The following is a 19,897-nucleotide window of genomic DNA, read 5'->3' on the forward strand; positions in this document are numbered from 1 at the left end:
GCATGTTATTTGTTGTTTTTCCCTTGCTGGTTTAATATTTTTTATTTGTATTTAATTTTTGATAGTTTGACTGATATGTGTCTTGTCATGTTGCTCCTTGGGTTTATCCTGCCTGGGACTCTCTGTGCTTCCTGGACTTGCCTGACTGTATCCTTTCCCATGTTAGGGAAATTTCAGCTGTAATCTGTTCAAATATTTTCTCAGACACTTTCTTTTTCTCTTCTTTTTTTGGGACCCATATAATTCAAATGTTGATGTGTTTAATGTTGTCCCAGAAGTCTCTGAGAGTGTCCTCAATTCTTTTAATTCTTTTTCTTTATTCTGCTCTGCGGTAGTTATTTCCACTCTTTTATCTTCCAGGTCACTTATGCGTTCCTCTGCTTCGGTTATTCTGCTATTGATTCCTTCTAGAGAATTTTTAATCTCATTTATTGTGTTGTTCATCATTGTTTGTTTGCTCTTTAGTTCTTATAGGTCCTTGTTAAACCTTTCTTGTATTTCTCCATTCTATTTCTAAGATTTTAGTTCATCTTTACTATCATTACTCTGAATTCTGTTTCAGGTAGCCTGCCTATTTCCTCTTAATTTTTTGGTCTGGTGGGTTTTTACCTTGCCCCTTCATCTGCTGCATAATTCTCTGTCTTCTCATTCTGTTTAACTTGGTGTGTTTGGTGTCTCCTTTAAGCAGGCTAGTTCCCATTGTTTTTGGTGTCTGCCCACAGTGGGTGAGGTTGGTTCAGTGGCTTGTGTAGGCTTCCTGGGGGAGGGGACTGGTGCCTGTGTTCTGGTTGGTGGGGCTGAATCTTGTCTTTCTGGTGGGCAGGGCTGCATCCGGTGGTGTCTTTTGGGGTGTCTGTGAACTTAGTATGATTTTAGGCAGCCTCTCTGCTAATGAGTGGGGTTGTGTTCCTGTCTCACCAATTGTTTAGCATGGGGCATCATGCACTGGAACTTGCTGGCCGTTGGGTGGAGCTGGGTCTTAGCGTTTAGATGGAGATCTCTGGCAGAGCTCTCACTGATTGATATTATGTGATGCGGGCAGGTGTCTGGTGATCCAATGTCCTGAACTCAGCTCTCCCACCTTGGAGGCTCAGGCTGGAGCACCAAGACCCTGTCAGCCACACAGCTCAGAAGGAAAGGGAGAAAAAAGAAGGAAAAAATGAGTTAGAAAAAGATTTTTTTTTTTTTTTTTTTTTTGCGGTATGCGGGCCTCTCACTGCTGTGGCCTCTGCCGCCGCGGAGCACAGGCTCCGGACGTGCAGGCCCAGCGGCCATGGCCCACAGGCCCAGCCGCCCCGCGGCACGTGGGACCCTCCCGGACCGGGGCACGAACCCGTGTCCCCTGCATCGGCAGGCGGACTCCCAACCACTGCGCCACCAGGGAAGCCCCGATTTTTTTTATTTATTAAAAAAAATAAAAAAGAGAGCAACAAAACCATAAACAAATCCACCAATGGTAACACATGCTAAAAACCAAACTATGAGAAACATAAAAATCAGAATGAAATCAGTCACAGAGAGCAAACCCCAAGTCTACTGTTGCTCCCAAAGTCCACTGTGTTGATATTGGGATGGTTCATTGTCTATTCAGGTATTCCTCAGATGCAGGGTACATCAAATTGATTGTGGAGATTTAATCCGCTGCACCTGAGGCTGCTGGGAGAGATTTCCCTTTCTTGTCTTTGTTCACATGGCTCCTGAGGTTCAGCTTTGGCTTTGGCTCTGCCTCTTCATGTACACCTCCCACAGACGTCTGTTCCCCACCTATAGAAGAAGGGGTAAAAGCAGCGGCTGATTCGGGCACTCTTGCTCTCTCAGGCCGTGGGGAGAGAGGGGTACAGTAGTGATAATTCTCTATAGTGTTTTTGAGTGTGTCTCTTTTTATAGCGTTTTAGTGGTTTCTCTATATATTGCATTATTTGTGCATAACTTATCACAGTCTACTTGTGTCATTATTTTACCAGTTTGAGTGAAGTGTACAAACTTGAACTTCCTTAACCTTCTTCTATTTCTAATATGATTGTCTGAAATATTTCCTGTACATAAATTAAGAACAACAGCAGATAGTGTTATAAATTTTGTTCAACCTTAAACATGATTTGTAAAACAGCAGAAGAAGTGAACCCTGTTGTATTCACCAGTATTTTTGCTTATCATCTTTCCTTTCTCTGATATTCTAAGATTCCTTCATTTATTACTTCCTTTTTGTTTAGACAACTTTGTAAGTTATCCTGTTACGGTAGGTCTCCTAGCAACAAATTCTCTTTCATCTGAGACTGTCTTTATCTTCCCCCTTAGTCCTGGAAGTATTTTTGCCAGACATAGAATTCATGTTTGACAGTTGTTTTCTTTTATCACTTCAAAATATTGTACCATTTTTTGGGGCCTCCATGCTGTCAGATGAGAAATTCTGTCATTAAAATTGGTGTTTCTCCATAAATAAACATCATATCTCTCTAGCTGCTTTCAATATTTTTTCTTTGTAAATTCAAAATTTGACTATGATTTTTCTTGGTGTGGAATTATTTTTTTATTTCCCTTGTTTGAAGCTTTCTCAGATTCTTAGAGAATTATTTTTCAATCTATTTTCTCTCTGTTACTCAGATTGGGTAAATTAATCTGTCATCAAGTTCTCTCCTTCTCTCCTCTGTTATCTCCACTCTAATATTGAGCCCATCCATCTAGCTTTTATTTCAGTTATTTTATTTGTCATATTTTTCAATCCCCTGATTGCCATTTGGCTCATTTTTGTAATTTCCATTTCTTTGCTCTTAGTTCTAGACATTTTTAGGGACAAGGATACTTTTTAAAATGATGACCATTTACTTATTAAATATTTCAGTATACATCTCTAAAATATAAAATAAACTTTGTGTGTAATTACCATTATTGCACCTAAGATATTAGTAGTAACTCTTTAAAATCAGTGCATATTTCTTTAATGATTTCTCTCAAGTATCTGTTTATAATTGAGTGATTCAAATCAATATTCAAATAAGACCCTTAGGTTACATTTTGTTGTTTTGTCTTTTAAGTTTCTTGTCATCTAGAACAGTTACTTCTCCCTTTTTTCATGCCTCTGACCTGTTGAAAAACTAGATGGCTTGTTCTGTGAGATGTCCCACATTGTGGATTTTTCAGATTGTTTCATTCCCTATAAACTGGAAGTTAGAGCCAAATGCTTGATTAGATCCAATTTCAATATTTTTGTTAAAAAGTAAGAAGGCAAATTGTGTTATTTTGAGGGGCATTTGAAGAAAATGGTAACTTTAACATTACCATGGAAGACTATGTATGTAAGTAGTACAAATAATTATTCTGTTTATTAAAGTAAAAAATATACTTCATAAGTCATGTTCTTAAAGTGCTATTTCTCATAGCTAAAAATTTGGAGGGGTTACCTAACTATCCAGTAAAGGAGACTTATTTAAATGAATTATGACATATCCTTACAGTGTGCAGCCAATCCTGAAGACATTCAAAAATATGCATAAAAGAAGGTTTAAATTAAAATTTGAGACTATGAAACATGTTCATGGTGCCGTAAATGATAAAAGCTGGTCACCAAGGCATATATATGCTCTGGGTGATTATGACTGGCAGGATCTACAGCACAACACTATCAGTTAGTGGTGGGATCATAAGCTACTTGTCCTGTTTTCCTTTGTAGGAAATAAAGGAAAGAGAGATACCTAATGATCACGCATTGCTTTGTAATAATGCTAATATTAAATTAATGTAAATTATCTTTAAAAAGCATCCCAGAAATAGAATGGTGTAAAGAGGGTGTAAAACTCTGTGGCTTCCTGCAGGTTCCTCAGCTCCTTCATACCACCTTCTTCAAAGATGGAACGCCTGGCTGGGTTCAGTGTGTTTTTATATTAGAAGCCCAGAAGCCTGGGGAAGGAGGCAAAGGCAAATTAGATACAACATGTAAAACAGCATGTATCTGCTTCTTTTCAACCCAGAGATTCAGGGAGCCCTCAGCACATGAATGCCCACCCCGTGACTGAGACACACCGGACGGTCACCCTAGGCACAGTCCAGACTGTGTCATGAGGGTACCCCTCCCCCATACAATGGTAAGGGACACCAGAGGCCAGCCAGGCCACAGCTGTGAAAGAGGACGTGACTTCCAGCACCTTGCCATTTCCCCTTTGGGCTCCTTGTCCTTGTGTAGCCACCCCACCTTTCCCACTTCTTATTTCCAAAGGACTTCCTCCTCCCAGACCTCTCACCATCCCCGCATTGGCTCTTACTGTATTTTTGTTGGGAGCGTTTGTTTGAGGTGAGGTGGTGACCCGGTGTCCAGGCTCTAACCTGCCAGTAAAGTCTAGCTCTACCACCTGTTGGCATGTGTCTTTAGGCAAGGAATGAACAATTCTCAGACTTAGTATCCAAAGTATCATTAGAAACGCAAAGTGTGGACTTGAAGGTTTTCCAAATATTTAATATAGCTGTTTTGCTAGGTTTCCAATGGCAGGATTTGGGGCTGAAGCTGGGGAAGTTTTTTCCTACTCTCCTTTCTTCCCTCTACTTTCCAACTAAGTATTTAGCAGAGAACAGTATTAAAGTAATTTATAGGATATATGTTTTCCCTTGAACTGTTATGTAAAGTTTAATACAGCTAAAAGAAATAAAAGGAACAGATAGCAGTTCTTTTTTCTCTTTGCTTATACACACTCCCCCGTTTATCAAAGGGAAATTGTCATTAGCTGAATGCATTCCAACGTTGTTTCTTTGTACTTTGTTTAGTTTTAATAGAAGTGCCGTTAAGAAAAATTCCTTTATTTCTATAGAGGTTTACATTTTATAATATATTTTCACATACTTTATTGGATAGTGTTTTTTCTTAAGTTCTCCTGTGTGCTTTATTGAGGTGTAATTTACATACAATAAGATTCACTCATTTTAAGCATATATCATATTGGCAACTGCATACAATTATGTAAACACCACCACATTCAAGATGCATACATTTCCATCACACCAGTGAGTTCCCCTGTACCTCTGTGCAGGCAATACCTGTCCCCTCCTCATACTTCCAGCCTCAACTGATCAATTACTGATCTACTGATCTGCTGTCTCTGCTGTCACATGGTTTTTCTATTTTTTTTTTTCAGTCTAGATTTTTCACTGGGCATAATATTTTTGAGATTCATGTTGCACGTATTGGTAGTTTGTTCTTTTTTATTTTATTGCTGATTAGCATTTTAAAATTTTAGAATATATGAATATTTAAGTTTTTGGCTACTGAGAATAATGCTGTGGGCATTTATGTATAAGTCTTTGTGTGGACGTGTTTTCATTTCTCTTGGGTAAATACCTAAGAGTGGAATTGCTGAGCCTCACAGCAAATGTATGTTTAACTTATTACTAATTGTTTGTGGGAGGATGTTTTGATACCACAAAAACTCTGTGCCAGAGGAAGACAGCTCTTCCTACTTTACAGGTAAGGAAACTGAGGCATGAACAAAGTTTGGTGAGTTACTCTGACTTTTCTATTAAGCTTGTGACATTCTGAGACTGGGCCATGTGTCTCCAGTACTCACTTGTCTTTGGTTTGTTTTCTGTTTTCTTTCTTTTTAAATCTTTTGCTTTAATACAAGAATATAAGCTAATTGTTACACAAAATTTTAAAATATAGATTATGAAGGAAAAAGGAACCAAAAATCGCCTGTTCCCTCTGCTGAGAGGAGGACATTGTTAACATCTTTTATATCACTTCAGGCTTGTGTCTGTGTATGTGTGTGTTTCTTCTTAGAAAATGGGTTAAGACTGTGCATAATCATTTGTATCTTGATTGTCACACTCAATCATGAGTCATTTTCCTCACTTCTATCATGGAGATCATTTTACATCAATAAGGATACACCTGTAACATTCTTGTAAATGGTTGCTGAATCTTTATATGGATGATCCAGTCTAACTCTTCATTTCAATGGCACGTGCCACTCAGGTTATTTTCAGTTTTGTGTGATTATTAGCAATAGTCTTGCATTTGTTTTTAATAATTTATTTGTATCTCCACCTATTTCTAAACCATATTTTTGCATTTTGAGATGGTCATTTGATTTAAGATTTACTGTTCTTTAAAAGCATAACTTTGGTTTCTTTCCAAGTTACACTGGAGATGTTGGTAAGGGAATTGGACCTGCTGTATCGGTGGAGGCATGGAGCTCATCTAAGTGAAAAAATATACCTGTTATTCAAGATACTCCAGTGATGGGTTTTGTACTTTGTCACAAATTTTTTTTTATTTGAATATGAAGAAAAAAAAAGTCTTACCTCACAAAAGAGGAACTTTGAGTAAAATTTTGGCAGGAAAGGCTCTGAAAGAACAAGCTTTCTTTAACAATGCAACTGCAGAGGTTTCACTTCTCCGTCTTCCTCTTCTCTTCCCAAGCTAGAAAACTCTTAAACTACATGGACCCTGTTGAAAAGCGCTTCAGTATTAGAGTGGGGGTAGAGCTGATGAAAGGGAAGGAGCCAGATCAGTAACCAGCCTCAATGACAGCGATAAAAATAATCCAGTTCTCTCTCCAAGCGTCCATTCTCAAATTGTCCCTGTGCAGTCACATGTACTAAACTTATTCCTCTTGAGTTTCCCATAAAGAATAACTCTTCTTAAAGGGAACCCTCTTGCACTGTTGGTGGGAATGTAAATTGATACAGCCACTATGGAGAACAGTATGGAGGTTCCTTAAAAAACTAAAAATAAAATTACCATATGATCCAGCAATCCCACTACTGGTCATATACCCAGAGAAAACCATAATTCAAAAAGACACATGTTGGGACTTCCCTGGTGGCCCAGGGGTTAAGGATCCGCCTGCCAATGCAGGGGACATGGGTTCAAGCCCTAGTCCGGGAAGATCCCACATGCCGCGGAGCAGCTAAGCCCGTGTGCCACAACTACTGAGCCTGTGTGCCACAACTACTCAAGCCCATGCACCTAGAGCCCGTGCTCCGCAACAAGAGAAACCACTGCAATGAGAAGCCCATGCACCACAACGAAGACCCAACACAGCCAAAAATAAATAAATAAACTAAACTAAAAAAAAAAAAAAAAAGACACATGCACCCCAATGTTCATTGCAGCACTATTTACAATAGCCAGGCCATGGAAGCAACCTAAATGCCCATCGACAGACAAATGGATAAAGAAGATGTGGTACATATATACAATGGAATATTACTCGGCCATAAAAAGGAACAAAATTGGGTCATTTGTTGAGACATGGATGGATCTAGAGACTGTCATACGGAGTGAAGTAAGTCAGAAAGAGAAAAACAGATATTGTATATTAATGCATATATGTGGAACCTAGAAAAATGGTACAGAGGAACCAGTTTGCAGGGCAGAAATTGAGACACAGATGTAGAGAACAAAGGTATGGACACCAAGGGGGGAAAGTGGCGGGGGGTGTGTGTGATGAATTGGGTGATTGGGATTGACATGTATACACTGATGTGTATAAAATTGATGACTAATGAGAACCTGCTGTATAAAAAAATAAAATAAAATTCAAAAATTAAAAAAGAAAAAAGAAAGAATAACTCTTCTCAAAGGCTCTTTGCCAGAAAAACCAATAGAATAGGGAAGTCAATGGAGGAGATTAATTTGCACTTAAAATTATTTTTTCACTCCTATGTTTCATTTTCTAAAAGGAATATTTTCAGAGACTTGAAGTAGAAGGAAGTTTAGATATCATTTAGTACAGTCTCTTCATTTTATAGATGAGTGGAGATGTATTGTTTAGGTTTCATTCTGATCTTAGTTTTCTTTTTTGCTCTAAAGTTTCAGTTGTTCAGTTCTTGTATTATGTAACTCTTCTTGAAAAGGGTTGTTGGCTCAGTAATTCCTTGATACACAATGACTGACCTGGGTTTTTCTAACAGAAAGGTATTTTCTTTCTTCAAGGGATAAAGTTCGAACCCATCAGGATTATTTCTATTTGAGGAATGAACTAATCAACTTCCCTCAATTAATCCACTACATTTCCCTATTTCTTTGACCTTTCTTGTGTCACTCTTCCTGATATAGAAGAAGAAATAGCCTTATTCCTACAAAGGCAAACTTTTTATGTGTGTTCTTTCCCACCCCTTTTGTTTCATAAATTTTTTTTAAAAAGTAATCCATGTTAATTGAATGCAAAATAGAAAGTAGTTAAGATGCCAACAGCAATTGCTATCTCAGCAATAATTGTCTAGAAACTATAAGATATAAATCACATTAGCTATAGAAAGTATAATGTAGTCATTAACCTAATCAAGGATACACAAAACCTGTATGAAGAAAAATTTTAAACTCTGTCATGGAACACAAGAAAACCTGATATACTACGTTCATGGACTGAATGACTTAATATTTATTAAGATATCATTTCTTCCTTAATCAATCAGGTCATTCAAGCTTATTCAATAAAACTCTAACAGGATCTTTTTTTCCTCCAATTTTATTGGGATATAATTAACAGATAGTATTGTATTAGTTTTAAATGTACAACATGATGATTAGATACTTGTATATATCGTGAAATGATTACCACAATAAGTTTAGTTAATATACATCACCTTACATTGTTAGAATTTATTTTTGTGATGAGAACTCTTAAGATTTACTCTTTTAGCAACTTTCAGCTATACAATATTGTTAAATTTTGTCACCATGTTTTACATTACTTCCTCAGAACTGATTTATCTTATACCTGGAAGTTTGGACTTCTGACCACCTTTACCCATTTTGCCCACCTCCCATTGTAACAGGATCTTTTTAAGTACTCAACCATTGAATCTAGAATTTTCATGGAAGTATAAAATATAAAATAGTTTTTTAAAAAATTTTAATAAGACCAAAGGAAGTGGAAGAGTTTAGAATCACCCTTCTTAATATTAAGTCTTGATACAAAGCTGATATAATAAGGAATGTACAACACCACCACCAACAAGAACAAGAAACCCCAGTGCATCAGAGTAAACAGCATAGAACACAAACACATTCACACATATTTACCTACTCGTCTAATATTCTACATAGCTTATGATAGAGATGGCATCACCAATAATTGAAGAAAGAATGAACATGTAGCAGAAAATAGTGAGAAAACTAGCTTACTATATAGAAAAAATAATGTTGAATCCCTACCTCATACCATATATATGGTGAACTCCAGAGGAATTAAAGACCAATTTCAAACGTAAAACTATACACTTAATAGAAAAAAATATAGGCAAATATTATAGTAATTTTAGAGTGGAAAAAGAACTCTTAAATAAGACCTTCAAGGTAGAAGCCATGAGGATAAAGCTTGATGGGTTTTAATGTATCATTATTAATGTTTTCAGTTCAATGATGTATTCAATCAACAAAGTTGGCAGAGGGATGATGGAGCAGAAGGAATCACTTGTAATGTTCAGAGATGACAATACACACACACACACACACACACAGAGAGAAAGGAAACAATTAGAAAAATGGGCAAAGATAAGAGAAGTCAGCACACTGAAGGGGAAAAACAAACAGTTACAGTAAGTGAAGAGATGATTAAACTCACTAGTAATCAAAGAAATCCGAAGGGAACAAAGTAGCACATTACATCTATCAACATGGCAAAAATTATAGAAGGATTGTATTGTTAGCATAGATGTGGGGAAACAAAATTCACATGCACATCCGGTAGGAGTAAAACTGTGCAGTTGTGCTGGAGAGAGATTTGGCAGTATGTGTTGAAATTAAGTGTGTGACTAGCCTATAATTTAACAATCCCTTGTCTGGATACCTACCCCTAAAAAACTCTTTCTCAGGTCCATGTCAGGACATGTATGAAGTTGTTCATTGAAATGTTTTTAGTGTTAGCCGGGAGTTGGAGGTAAACTAGGTGTTTATCATTAAGAGAACGGATGACTATAATAGGGGATATGCCTACAATGGTATATTATGCAGCAGTTAGAAACTATAAGATAAATGTACATATGGTAACACAGAGCTCAAGAATACAGGGTTGAGTAAACAAGGAAGAAGAATGAGATCTATAACAAAACATTTTGTGAGTTTGAAACAAAGTATACAAAGCAATACTATGCATCTTTCAAGGATACTTATATATCCAATGACACACAATACATTAAAGAAAAATTGGGATAGATGTGGAGATATAAGGGAAAATATGAGAAAGCTTAACAGACCTGAGATGATATTGTGCCTTAAACTGTACAATGAACTCAACTCTACACCTGTGAAAAAATATACGTATTCATTCACACAGAGAAGTACCTATTGAGCACCTGCTGGAAGAGAAAAAATTATCACCCAAACCTCACCACATAGAAATAACCGTTTTTGCCATTTTGTAGACCTGTGCTCTTTTCTCCCCCTCCTTCTCCTATTTCTGAATCCTTGACTAACAAAAATTATACTTCTCTGTTGAAACACACTTTTCCTTTTAAAAGATATACTTCCCAATGCTACAAAATTGGCTTTTTTCCCTTCCTAAAAATGACCCATTCTCTTGACCACCATCATCTGCCTTTCTATTTCTCTTGACAAGGCAACATCGTCAAATAACCTTTTCACATTCACTTCTCAATTTAGAATGGTTGTCATTTCTTCCAAGTTCTATTAAAGCTGTTTTCTCAGAGGTTGCCATTGGTTTCTTAGTTTTAATCAAGTGGTATTTTCTCTGTTTAAATAAATAAGCATTTATTGCATATATACCTTGATATATAGCGTGATGCCAGGATCTAGGTGTTGGGGCTACAGGAAGATTTTAGTACAGTCCCTGTGTTCTGGGAGATCACACTCTGTTTGGAAAGTAGATGTGGAAAAGGATAATCTTATGTGATGTTCTAATTACAGAGATCACATGTGCCCAGGTTGCTACTGGAGCTCAAGTGGGAACTTTGGACTCAGGAAGACATTTTGGAGAAGATTCAGTCTGAGTGTTAAAGGGTGAACCAGTTAAATAACATTAAGGAATTCTAGACAAGTAGCTCTCTAACCTAGCTGTGCATTTGGCTTAAAAAAATACCAATGCCTAGACCCCCCCAAGACCAATGAAATCACAATGTCTGGTGTAGAACCTGGGCATGTATTTGAAATTCCTCCTGTGATTTGAAGGTGCAGCCAGATCTGAGAACCACAGATCTAGGCTGATAAACGAACATGAGCAAGGCTAAGGGGGTGTAGAGAGGTAGGCCATGGGACTAGTAAGTGTCAGAGCCTCCAATCCTGGACTGGATCACTTCAAAGAATGTTTTTAACCCCTCCTTGTTTCTGTTTCCACACCACTGTGGTGGTATTAGGGTACATGACATAATGCTGCAGTGAAACAATTTAGTGGTTTAGAACAAATACAGTTTTGTTTCTGCTTGCTTCCATGGAGGGTCATCGGGGGAGGGGGTCCTGCTTGATGTGATTCTCACCCTGGGACTTAGGCTTGTGGAGCTTTCACTGTTTGGAGCCAGTTGCCCTGTCAGGGGAGGGAAAGTAGTGAATTGTACACCAGTTCTTATAGGCTTCCACCTGCAGGTGACCCATGACACTTCTGCCCACACACACTGGCCAAATCAAGTCTGGTGGTGGAATCTGACACCATGAGGTGGGGCATACTCCTTCACCATGTGCCTGAAGTTAGCTGAAATATTTGTAAAAACAACTACCTCTCAGCTCTATGGAATCAAATGGAGCTCAGTTGCCACAGGCAGCCAGCTATATGCATCCGTGGTTCCACAATACAGTGTAAACTGGAAGTAGTGATTTCACTATATTTGGACCAACTAGGAAATCCCTGGGGGGGGGGGGGTGCTGAATGCTGTACTTTTTCTTCTTACGTCTAATGTGCCCACTTTCAATTTCTTAACCCAAGCTCTGGACTTGCCGGAAAATAAGCGTTGGGTTTCTAACATACCAGCACTTCCCATATTATTCAGATGGAAACCATCTTTCATCTTCAGAGGGTAAAATCCACGTAACAATGACTTTTTGGACTAACCAGAATGAGTATCCACCCAGGTTCCATTTCTCCTTTTCTATTTGTGGAGGTCTCCCTTGTAAGAATGATTTCTAAGGCTTATTGACTCGGGCCAGTTTCCTCCTATCTTTGTTTCTATTGCTTTTAAGTTGAAACAATATTTCCTAATTCTTTATGATTTCAAACAACTTACCCATAAGTAGTCTCATTTCATCCCCAAATCAACTTTATGGTGAATGGATTATTCAATCTTATTTTACAGATGAAGAAATTGAGGTTCAGAAAGGTGAGACAAGGTCTCACAGAGATTTTTGAAATATTTGTATCTCCTGACAGCCACCATGGTCTTCTTTCTACTTTGTATTAGTTTCTCTCTTTCATGAGTCAAAATGTTCATTCATTCATTCATTCATTTATTCACTGACTCAACAAGAACGTGTTATCTACTGGAAGCAATGGGTCAGCTGCAGGGGGTACATATACAGGTCTCTTGTCATGGAAGAGTGTTCTGTTAGAGAAGTTGCTGTTCATTGCTCAACTAACAGCCTTTCCTTTTCCTAATAGAACTCTACTACTTTTTCAGGAAACGAGCATACTGCATCCCTTGATCTCAGAGACCCTAAGTCCCTACCCCAGGCTCAGGGGATGTCCCTGATTTGTCTAAACCAGTCATAGACATCTCATAGATTGGATTTGAGGACTGGCTGGTAGCCTTTTTCTGGATAATAAGTTATAAGAGGAAGACTGCTTAGAAGGTCTTCCCTTCCCCAATGAAAGTCACGGAACAATGGTGTGAGAACCCTTTGACTCTCCTTTCCCCTTCCCAAAGATGAACCTGACATTCAGAAGTACGTCAACCCTACTGTGACCATGTTGTGACAAATGAATAAGAGAGAACAGAAAGAAAAGAAGCCTGAGTCCTTGATAATTTTGAATCTGTGGGTTGCCTACATCCAGATGTCTTGTTATGAGAGAAAAAAACAAACCCTTTATGTTTAGGCTTCTGTGAATTGGATTCTCTGTTGCTCACATTTGAATGAATTCCTAAGTGATTCAGCTGACTATTTTGGTGACAAATATATGAATTCTTATCTGTGTTAGAGTTCTTAGTCATTGCTGCTTCGCCCCAGCCAGTTCTGAGGGACTGTACCTCATTCATAGCCTTCATCGCTCAAATTGCAAATGGAATGATTGTATTCTGCACAGTGGGGTCTTTCTTCTCATGATCCTAGTGTGCCAACCACAGACCTGCCAGTGAACTACAACCTAAGGCCTGCCATGGGAAATGAGAAATGGAGGAACTGGAGTTCTCTTTCAGGGCTATAGAATTTATAATGGAGAGAATGAGTCAACCAACTCAGAGAGCTGAATTGAGGGTCTCAGAGAGGGCTTGGGTCTGGGGTGTGTGATGTGGACCAGGAACAAGCTGAAGTCATGAGGAAACTGGTCATGGGGAGAGGTTCAGAGTTGAGCAGAAAGAGACACCTGAGAGAAGAGCAGCGCAAGTGATGCCTTGGAGGTTCCTGATGGGGTAGGCATTCCAGACCATGAGTGCCCTTGTCAGGAGTCCCCTCTTCCCTGGGGTAATATGAGTGACCGTCTGTCCTTGTCCTCAAAGAAGCTCTAGCAAATATACTAGACAACAAAAGCTATATTGTGAGTTAATTTTTTAACATTTCCTATCTCTCTTTCCTTGCATAAGTAGTGTAAAAGATAATACTTACAGGTTTGCGGTTGGGAATATATGTGAACAATGCAGTACATAGCACATAGCTGCAGTTTAATGAATGTTAATTCCTTTCTATTTTCCTAATAACTAGGGCTGTATGGAGGTAGAATGGACTACTTGGAAGAAAGTATGCAAGCTGATGCTTAACCACATGTATCAGGCTTTGAAATGATGGTAAATTAGTGATCTTTCGCTTGCCTTTCTTTTCCAAGATTCATGATTCTCCACATCTCTGATTGAACTAGCATCTCCAAGTAACCTGGTCTATTTTCTTTGCCTTGTACCAATCCCTACAAAGGAGTGGGTTAAAATGATTGGCTATACCCACCCACTCAGATGCTGGACTGGATCCACACAAATTGAGGAATTGTTGGTTCCACAAAGGAAGGGTTTTTTCCACAAAGGAAGGGATGGTTCTACAAAGGAAGGGATGTTGAGCAGGCAATGACAAGATATCCATTGCAACAGGTCATTCTGCCTTCTGTGCTCCTTCAACACTACCTGAATAGCAGCTACTTGAATAATTAACATTTGTTGGGTGTTCATTATTTGCCTGGTATGTTGCTAAATGCTTTCCATGGACCATCTCATTTAGTACTCAACAGCAATCCAAGATGTAGGTACTATTAACTCCATTTTATAGAGGGGTAATTGTGCACAGAGAGGTTAAGTAAATTGCTCATTGCCACACAGCTGGTATGTGGGCAAGATGGAATCCAGGGAGTCTGATTTCCCACCCCACAGGAAATCATAGATAGTAAGGAAGCTGATGCAAGAGTCACTGGGTGAGAGGAAGCAGGCTGAGTGGATCCTCATGGTTGACAATAAGCAGGAGAGGCTACCCTTCTCCTCCTACTAAGAGAACCCATAGAATAGTCCCCTTCTCAGGTTAAAGCCATTTCCTGATCTCAAGAATCATAAGCTGTACAAGCTGGAGGAGATTTAGAGATCTTACAACTAGTCAGTTCTTGAAAATGCTCCCAATTGTGAAATTCTTTTTTTTTTAATAAGTTTTACTTTCAGGTTCAATGATCATACACAAAAGATAGCAATCAACTATACTTCAATTTAAAAAAAAAAAGGGGTTCCTTTTTGCCCTCAGGATGGTGCCCATACTCCTTCATGTGGCTTTTCAGGCCCTTGGTGATCTGACCCCAGCCTGTGTTCCAGCCTCCTCACTTGGCACTTCCATTTCTTCCTCCTGATTTCAAGTCCAGCCATATTGAAATCCACACACACACACACACATACACCAATCATAATCCTTGGATCCGTACATGGTCTCATTGTTAATCTACACATAGCCCTGTTTTATTTATTTATTTATTTTGTTTGTTTGTTTGTTTGTTTTTGGTTTGTTTTTGTTTTTTTTTGTTTGTTTTATTTTTTAAACTTTTTTTTTGGAGAGAACATTTAAGTTCTGCTTTTATTTTGAAATACTATAATATACACCTTTAAATAGCTTTAATAATGTAATAAACACCTGAAAAGCTGAAATTCTTCAGTTAGTCTGAAATGCCTTGCGGCTATCACCACTGAATTTTATAGGCTCCTCCCTCTGCCTGAAATTCTTTCTACCCCACCCCAATCCTCTCCAATGTCCTTTAGGTCTAGACTAAGAAAGTGTCCTTGACTCTTTTCTTCCACCTTTAAGACTGGGCTAGGAATCTTTTCCTAACACTCCTATAGTGTTCCATCCTTTCCCTGTCACATCTTATCAAAATGTGCTTTATTGTCTGTTAACTTGCTTGTCTCTCACTAGGAAACACTAGCCCATGAGCTTATTGAAGACAAGAATGGCTGGTGTAACACTGCAGCCTGGCACATTGCAAGAACTCAATATATAGTTCAGAGGCTGACAATATTTTATTGTTAAGACCAGATAGTAAACATTTTTGGCTGTGTGGACCATACAGTATCTGTTGCACTTACTCAACTCTGCCATTGCAGTGTGAAAGCAGCCATAGACAAGAAGTAAACAAATGGGCATGGCTGTGTTGCCATAAAACTTTATTTATAAAAATGGATAATGGGCCATAGTTTGCTGACCCCTGCTATAATGATGAAGAAATGAAGAAATAAAAATGAATGAGTGGGATTATATTTAACCAGAGAGGAATTACTGGCTACCACAAAGAGCCCTTTATCAGAAAACATGTATTCTATTTTCTTTCTATTACTTAAAAGACTTTTATCCTCTGTGGCCTTATCTTTAGAATGGGACCTGATAATAGCGCCTCTGCCTAAAGATGAACCTATCAGGTCCTTAAGGGTAAAATCTATGTCTTATTTGTCTTTACTCCCAGAGCCCAGAGCCTAGCAGAGTTCCCACATGCCTAGGGTATAATAAGTGGCAGACACTAGCTGGGGTGAAGTACGTGTTTGGTGAGGCACGTAGTTGGACCAGATAATAGTGTAAACTCTTAAGACTGGGAAAACTTTAGTCATCCAGCCAAATTACCACTATGTAGATGTCCTTCTAGATTTAGACTTGGGACCTTTTGATCCCAAATGACAAAAGACTCAACACAAATTGCTGAAGCCCTAAAGGGAACTTACTGGCACATTGATGTGCCTTGATTCAGGGACTCAAACCATGGTTTCTCTATGTCTCCACTTGCCTTCTGCCTGATTGGTTCTCTTATCAGGCAGCCTTCACCCATTGGCTGTACGATGACAAACATTGGCTGGAGGCTCATGTCCTCACAATTCAAAGACCAGTAGAAAACAGGGAGAGTCCCTATTTCTCAAAAGCTCTAGTAAATGTGACAAGACTGTGTATCCTTGGCTTTGTTTGGGTCACCTGTCCATCCTTGAGCCAATCACCACAAATAAAATCAATGCTAACTGCACTTTGTTGACTGAGAAAGAGGGAGAACAGGTTCTCCAGAGGCAAACTCCATACATAGAAAAAGAAGGTGGCAAACACATGGAGTATCTAGGACTGCTATCGCCCCTCTCCGAAGAATAGTATGCTTTAACACAATGATACAAATTAACCATCCAATATTAGGATGTTTGTGAATTCTCTGAAGTTTGTCCACTGATCCCATCTTAGGAAGAGAAGACAACGAAGCTTAGTCTCTTTTTTCCAGTGTGTGACCCCTTCCAGATACCAAATTATTATTAGCATTTTCATTTCTAAAATAAAGGTATATGTACTTCTTTAATAATAAACTTTATGTATTTTAGAACAGTCTTAGATTTATAGAAAAATTGTGATGCTAATACAGAGAGTTCCCATATAACCAATACCTAGTTTTCCCTATTGTTAACATCTTCCATTAGTGTGGTGTATTTGTTACAATTAGTGAATGAATATTGATAATTATTATTAACCAAAGTCCAAACATTTCCTTAGTTTTTACCTAATGGCCTTTTTGTCTTCCAGGATCCCATTCAGGATACCACATTGCATTTAGTTACCATGTCTCCATAGGCTCCTCTTAGCTGTAAGTTTTTTAGACCTTTCTTATTTTTGATGACCTTGAAGTTTTGAGAAACACTTGCCAGATATTTTGTAGAACGCCCCTCAGTTGGGCTGTGTCTGATGTTTTTCTCATAACTAGACTTAGGTTGTGGGTTCTTGGGAGGAGACTGCAGAGGTAAAGTGCCATTTACCTCACATCTTGCATACTATCAACATGACTTATCTCTGTTGATGCTGATCTTGATTGCCTGCCTGAGGCAGTGTTTGCCAGGGTTCTCCACTGTAAAGTTAGTCTTTTTTTCTCCCTCTCCATACTGTATTTTTTTGGAAGAAAATCACTGTGTCCAGCCCACACTTGAGGAAGGGAGTTTTGCTTCACCTTCTTGAGGAGGGAGTACCTACATAAATTACTTGGAATTCTTCTGTGAAGAAGATTTGTCTCTTCTCCCCCACATATGTATTGATTCAATTATGTATTATATTAGTATGGACATAGATATCTTATCTACTTTGGGTTATAATCCAGGACTACTTTATTTATTTTGTTGTTAAGATTGTTCTAGCTCCGATCATTAGGAACTCTTTCAGTTGTCTCCTTTGTCCCTTTAACAGCTTTAAATTGTAGATCTCCCCCACCCCCACCCCACCCCCAGCACTTCCCTACTTCCTAGCACTGCAAGATGCTCCAGACAAATCTTAAATATTTCCTGCCTCAGTCCTAGAATCAGCCATTTTCCCAAGGAGCTGTAGTTCCTTTTGTTGGAGAGTAGTGTTGGAAACTAAGATCTGAGTGCTAGGTGTGCTTAATATGTACATTTAAAAAAATAAATGTATTGTAAATAACAAATTCTTCTAAATTATTTAAAATAATCTAGTTATTTTTTAAAACTTCTTACTAAAAATATAGTGAATTCCTTTCCTACTCCTTTCCATAAAATTTGAACTCCTTGGGTTTTTCTTCAGTTTTTTACATCCATATTACTAATAATGGGCTTCTGCTGGTATTGTTTGATCAGTTTGGACATTCACTATTGACCTCCTGTAATGGCAAATAGGGTTTGACTCTAGTGCCACCACCCTACTTTCTGTCTGCCCATCTTCCCAAGGAAGTCATATTACAATTTTGTGTTAAACCAGTAGCCAGAGTTTCTATTTGTTATGATATGACCATCATTTTCCCCTGTGAGTTTTGAAAGCATTCCTGCATTATTTTCTAGCTTGGCTATTTAGAAGACCAATGCAATTCTGATTCTAAATACTTTCAATGCAATATGTTTTTGTTTGTTTTCCCTCTGGAGCTTTTTAATATCTTCTCCTTATGTCTAATATTCTTATATTTCATGATAATATACTATTTTTGTGGGGATCTTTTTATTCATGAAGTTTAGCCTTTGATTGGCCCTCCCAAAATGGAGACTCATGTTTTTTAGTTATGAGAATTTAGAAAAATATTTCTTTAATAATTTCCTCCTCTCAATTTTCTGTTTTAATATTCTGAAACACCCCTAGCTATTAGACTTCATAGATAGGTTATACTTTCTAGAAAATTTCCTTAACTTTATTTTTCAAATCTTCCATAAAATTTGGGGGTAAGTATAATCTTTTAAATTTCTAGGAGCTCTTTCTTTTTTCTCTGATTTTTCTTTTTTATTGTTTCTCTGTTTCTTTTTTTCTTGGAAGATACTAGTCTTGGGTTTTTTTGTTTGTTTGTTTATTTGTTTGCTTGTTTTATTCTGCTCTCTCTGTTGTCTTTACATCTTTTTCGTACAGAAGACTTTCCTGAAATGTCTGGAGATTCTTGGTTGTTTATTCATATCTTAAAGTGACACCCTAAAAACTGATTAGCAGTGCTGCATGCATGACTGAGACTCACGCACTGGTGACTTTATTGAAGGGGGACTGGGTGATATTGTTGGGGCGCACCCAAATATCAGTATCTTTGAGTGTTTTATTTGGGCCATCAGTTTATTGAGAGATTAAATCACCCAGTTTCCTGGGAATAGGGTGGGAAAAGGATTCACAGTTTAGTGAACATACAGTGGAAAGACTTTCTTTGAATCCCTCTATTTTCATTCCTTCCCCCTGTTTTCTGGGTTCTCTGATTCCAGAGCCTCACCCAAGATTTGTATTTTCACTAATCCTTCAGTGTGAGAAATTTGAAGGTTTAAGGCTTATTTGGCTGGTGACAATCAAATGAAATTTTCTAAAAAAATCTAGAACATCTGTCCATCCTTAAATTCCCTGTCTCGGGCTAGGTAGGAGTTGGCCACTGGTATGCTTGGTCTCATGGTGCAATGCCATAAGAGTCACAGATCAAAGGAGGGTGTAGTGATTAAGATCACTGACTTTGGGATCAATCAGAAAGTCTTGGCTTAAGTTCTGTTTCTACAGTATTTTTGCTGTGAATGGTCATTTACTTAGCTCCAGTTTCCTCATCTGTTAAAGCTTCAGTTTCCTCATCTGTTAAAATAGAAAAAAATTTCTATTTCTTAGGGTTGTGAGAATTCAATAATACAGCTATATCATGTAGCAGAGTGCCTGGCATCTAATTAAGTATTCAATAACTAATGATGATGAGATAAATCTGTTTTAGAAAACACATCTGGTTGGTGAGCATTGATTTGATTCCTCCTGTAAATGATTCTGTGGTTCTAGATATATTGTTCAATCCATAGAGTGCAGAAGGGCCATAAATATCATCTAGTTCAAGCCCTGAAACCTAGTTCATGAATTGTCTTGTGTGCTCCTCCCCATCAAGTGGTTTCA

Source organism: Hyperoodon ampullatus (assembly GCF_949752795.1).
Source record: "Hyperoodon ampullatus genome assembly, chromosome: 4".
NCBI classification, from domain to species: Eukaryota; Metazoa; Chordata; class Mammalia; order Artiodactyla; family Ziphiidae; genus Hyperoodon; species Hyperoodon ampullatus.